The sequence below is a fragment of the Monodelphis domestica genome, chromosome 4, assembly GCF_027887165.1.
Source record: "Monodelphis domestica isolate mMonDom1 chromosome 4, mMonDom1.pri, whole genome shotgun sequence".
NCBI classification, from domain to species: Eukaryota; Metazoa; Chordata; class Mammalia; order Didelphimorphia; family Didelphidae; genus Monodelphis; species Monodelphis domestica.
This window is the reverse complement of record NC_077230.1, coordinates 26,119,042-26,124,542: the sequence shown is the minus strand read 5'-3', so window position 1 is coordinate 26,124,542 and position 5,501 is coordinate 26,119,042. Positions and strand designations below refer to the sequence as shown.

At 33.1% G+C, this 5,501-nt stretch overlaps 1 protein-coding gene across 1 annotated transcript in view; it reads left to right on the top strand.

Moving 5' to 3' along the window:
* The window catches only part of SYTL5 (synaptotagmin like 5), a 301,635-nt gene that overhangs the window by 1,090 nt on the left and 295,044 nt on the right, over window positions 1-5,501 (top strand). The gene's annotated exons all lie outside the window — the stretch shown is intronic.

The window sequence follows — 5,501 nt, the reverse complement described above, 5'->3', positions numbered from 1 at the left end:
GTTAGTTTATGAACCCTGGGATTAGTAGATCCTTTCCTTCTCCCTCTCCTTTTCCCAACCAAGGCCTTACTGCTACCTTTGTCCTTCAAACTTGCGATGCCAGGGCCTGTGAGACCCAGCAATTGCTCTTACAGGCATTGCAACCATTACTGTTGAAGACTTAGACAAGAAAGCTCCAAACTCCTTTGTCAAATGGCTCAATTTCTGATGTATTTTTATCAGTGAAAAGAACATTAAAGAAAACGCATATGCAATGATTCAAGATAATTCCATGATAATTCCAGATATTATCCATGATCACAGCATATCATTTTTTGCTTTATTTTTGTGACTTTTGTTTTTGTTTCATATGAGTCTTCTTCCATAGCATCACTAATTATGGAAACATATTTTGTCTTCATTTTTTAAAAATTTGATTTAATTAGTTAACTTAGAATATTTTTCCTTGATTATGAAAATAATATTCTTTCCCTGACTTCCCCCTACCCCCTCCTGTAGCCAACATGCAATTCCACTGGGTTTTACATGTGTCTTTGATCAAAACCTATTTCCATATTATTGATGTTTGCACTAGGGTGAAAATTTGGAGTCTACATCCCCAATCATATCCCCATCCACCCATGTGATCAAGCAGTTGTTTTTCTTCTTTTTCTACTACTACAGTTTTTCCTCTGAATGTGCATAGTGCTCTTTCTCATAAGTCCCTCCAAATTGTTCAGAATCACTGCATTGCTACTAGTAGAGAAGTCCTTTACAGTCAATGTGTACCACAGTGTATCAGTCTCTGTGTAAAAGGTTCTCCTGGTTCTTTTCCTTTCACTTTTCACTTTCACAATTCCTGGAGGTTGTTCCAGTTCACATGGAATTCCTCCAGTTCATTATTCCTTTGGGCACAATAGTATTCCATCACCATCATATGCCATAATTTGTTCAGCCATTCCCCAATTGAAGGGCATCCCCTCATTTTCCATTTTTTTTTTTGCCACCACAAAGAGGACAGCTATGAATATTTTTGTACAAGTCTTTTTTCTTATTATCTCTTTGGGGTATAAATCCAGCAGTGCTATGGCTGGATCAAAGGGCAGACAATCTTTTAGCACCCTTTGGGCATATTTCCAAATTGCCTTCCAGAATGGTTGGATCAATTCACAACTCCACCAGCAATGCATTAATGTCCCAATTTTGTCACATTCTCTTCAACATTTATTACTTTCCTTTGCAGTCATGTTAACCAATCTGCTAAGTGTGAAATGGTACCTCAGAGTTGTTTTGATTTGCATTTCTCTGATTATAAGAGATTTAGAACACTTTTTCATGTGCTTATTGATGTTTTTGATTTCTTTATCTGAAAATTGCCTATTCATGTCCCTTGCCCATTTATCAATTCGGGGGTGGCTTGAATTTTTTTGTATAATTGATTTAGCTCCTTATAAATTTGAGTAATTAGACCTTTGTCAGAGGTTTTTGTTATAAAGATTTTTCCCCCAATTTTTTGCTTCCCTTCTAATTTTGGTTGCATTGGTTTTGTTTATACAAAAATATTTTTAATTTAATATAATCAAAATTATTTTTTTACATTTTGTAATTTTTTCTAACTCTTGCTTGGTTTTAAAATCTTTCCTTTTCCAAAGATCTGACAAGTATACTATTCTATGTTCAGCTAATTTACTTATAGTTTCCTTCTTTATATTCAAGTCATTCACTCATTCTGAGTTTATCTTGGTGTAGGGTGTGAGATATTGATCTAAACCTACTCTCTCCCAGACTGTTTTCTAATTTTCCCAGCAGTTTTTGTCAAATAGTGGATTTTTGTTCCAAAGGCTGGGATCTTTGGATTTATCATAGGCTGTCTTACTGAGGTTACTTACCCCAAGTCTATTCCACTGATCCTCTCTCCTATCTCTTAGCCAGTACCATATTGTTTTTGATGACCACTGTTGTATAGTATAGTTTAAGATCTAATACTGTTAAGTCACCTTCCTTCACATTTTTTTTCATTATTTTCCTTGATATTCTTGATCTTTAGTTCTTTCAAATGAACTTTGTTATTTTTTTTCCTAATTCAGTAAAAAAGTTTCTTGTAGTTGAAGGGTATGGCACTGAATAAGTAAATTAGTTTGGGTAGGATTGTCATTTTTATTATCTTAGCTCATCCTACCCATGAGCAATTAATGTTTTTCCAATTATTTAGATCTAGTTTTAATTGTGTGGAAAGTGTTTTGTAGTTGTGTTCATATAGTTCCTGTGTTTGTCTTGGCAGATAGAATCCTAAGTATTTCATACTGCCTAGGGTGATTTTAAATGGAATTTCTCTTTCTAATTCTTGCTGTTGAGATGTGTTGGAAATATATAGAAATGCTGATGACTTACGTGGGTTTATTTTGTATCCTGCAACTTTGCTAAAGTTCTTGAATATTTCTACTAGCTTATTAGTTGATTCTCTAGAATTCTTTAAATAAACCATCATATCATCTGCAAAGATTGATAACTTGGTCTCCTCATTGCCTATTTTAATGACTTCAATTTCTTTTTCTTCTCTAATTGCTACTGCTAGCATTTCTAGTACAATGTTAAATAGTAGAGGTGATAATGGGCATCCTTGTTTCACTCCAGATCTTATTGGAAATGCTTGTAGTTTATCCCCATTGCAGATGATGTTTCCTAATGGTTTTAGATTTATGCTTTGTATTATTTTTTTGTAAAAGCCCTTCTATTCCTATACTTTCTAGTGTTTTCAATAGGAATGAGTGTTGTATTTTGTCAAAGACTTTTTCTGCATCTATTGATATAATCATGTGATTTTTGTTGATTTGCTTGTTGATAGGGTCAGTTATGTGGATGGTTTTCCTAATATTGAACCATTGTTGCATTCCTGATATAAATCCCACCTGATTATAATGAATAACCCTCGTGATCACTTGCTGGAGTCTTTTTGCTAGAGTTCTATTGAAGATTTTAGCATCTATGTTCCATAAGGAGATTGGTCTATAGTTTTCTTTCTCAGTTTTTGGAAGCCTAGCTTTGGAATCAGTACCATATTTGTGTCATAAAAGGAATTTGGTAGAACTGTTTCTTTGCTTATTCTGTCAAATAGTTTGTATAATATTGGGATTAGTTGTTCTTTGAATGTTTGATAGAATTCATTTGTGAATCCATCTGGTCCTGGGGATTTATTTTTAGGGAGTTCTTTGATATTTTGTTCAATTTCTTTTTCTGTTATGGGGTTATTTAGGTATTCTGTTTCTTCTTTTGCTAATCTAGGCAATTTATATTTTTGTAAATATTTATCCATATCACCTAGATTTCTATATTTATTGCCATATAAATTGGAATAATAGCTTTTAATGATTGTCTTAATTTCCTCTTCATTAGAGGTGAGATCTCCCTTTTCATCTGATAGTGTTAATTTGGTTTTCTTCTTTCCTTTTTTTAAATGAGATTGACCAGTACTTTGTCTATTTTATTTGTTTTTTGAAAGTACCAGCTTTTAGTCTTATTTATTAATTCAATAGTTCCTTGACTTTTGGTTTTTTTAATTTCTCATTTAATTTTTAGGATCTCTAATTTAGTTTTCATTTAAGGATTTTTAATTTGTTCACTTTCTCATTTTTTAATTTGCATGCCCAATTCCTTGACCTCTGCCCTCCCTAATTTGTTAATATATGCATTCAAGGATATAAATTTCCCCCTGAGTACTGCTTTGGCTGCATCCCATAGATTTTGAAATGAAGTCTCATCATTGTCATTTTCTTCAAGGAAATTATTAATTGTTTCTATGATTTGTTCTTTAACTAACTGATTTTGGAGAATCATATTATTTAATTTCCAATTAATTTTTATTTGATTCTCCATGTGTCCTTACTAATTATTATTTTTCACTATGATCTGAAGAGGTTGCATGTGTTATTTCTGCTCTTTTGCACTTGTTTGCAATGCTTTTATGTCCTTGTACATGGTTAATATTTGTGAATGTACCATGTGCTGCTGAAAAGAAGGTGTATTCCTTTTTGTCCCTATTTATTTTTCTCCACATATATATTAACTTTAATTGAGTTAATTGAATATGGATTGTTTGTAAATAATGTGTTTTTATATCTGGAACTACCTGTGCTTGACCATAATAATAAAAGGGAAATAGAGAAGTAAGAAAAAGGCAGAGACACAAAGCTTTATAATATTGCTGGTTCTACTGCCTTAGAAAGGCTCTTGTTAGTATCTATAGATCACTAGTATTATATTGGAAAGTGTTCCCATACCAAGTTTTGGAAGATTGAGAAGCATACCATTCTACAAATGAGTGTCAGAAAATGGTTGAAGAATAGCAAACTGTATCAAAACCACCTATTATCTATTGAACTATGTCGAGCAAAGGGAAAAGAGTTCTGGGTAGTTAGGCCACATTTTAAGATGAGACCTAAGCCAGATTCAAATCTAGAAGGATTGAAGGTAGGTACATGAATTGCTAGGGGAGGAATGTAGGACTCAGCAGCATGAATCCTGGTGGCAATTTGTGCCAGGGAGGAGCTGGACATGTCAAAAACCCAAGTTGTTTGTTATAATACACACCAAAAAATTGCATATTAGACACTGTGTGATAAGTGCTAACATACAGAGAAAACTAGCAAGTATCATTATTTTCTAGGAAGCAATGGTAAGTGATTAAAATCACCTCTAAGGAAAGAAATTTTTGCCTTGTATAATCTAGATAATTTCCCTTTGGGAGATTATTCAATACTATGATAATTTTGAATGATGCATATAAATAATTGTGAATGGATACTATATTGCAACTATATATTTTGTAGATGGTTGTCCTGTGCTCTTAAACCACCAGGAAGAAATTCCTCCCAAAAGGCATTTCTATGTTTGGATGTCAGGTCTGTGATTCATACTTAATTTGCTTACCCCAGGAAGCTATTCTTACTTAGAGTTCAAAAAGCATCACTTTGCAAATGAAAACTTATGATGTATTTCAAAGAGATATTTAAAGTCTCACTTTTATTGGTTGTGTCTTTGTCTGGCCTTCAGGCATCACCTAAAAATCAATGCAACTTATCCATTTAGTTGCAGTCCTAACTGCCCTAAAATTAGACAACTCTTCTGGGGACCCATTTATTTAATCTTTCAGTTGCTGTTCTCTAAGTTTTGACATAGTGGTCTTTTGAGAGCTTTGTCCTGTACAGCTGCCCCACTGTTGGTAGAATGAATTTTCATACGTACGTTAAAGGAAAAATGCAAGGTAACAAAAATTTTTAATTACTACCTCCAATCATCATGGGTAGAATACCAATTTTAAAACTGCCCTACTTATAAAAACATATATCAGTAATGTTACAGGAAGTTACCATTTGGTTTTATTCAGTTTTTAAAGCTTTCTGACACTGAGATGTAAGATCAAAGAATGTTAATCTGTAAAAGAGATTTGTTTTAATTCCATTTAGTCTAACACACTCAGTGTGTGATGTGATAACTGAAGCCTAATGAGGAAAAATAATTTACTC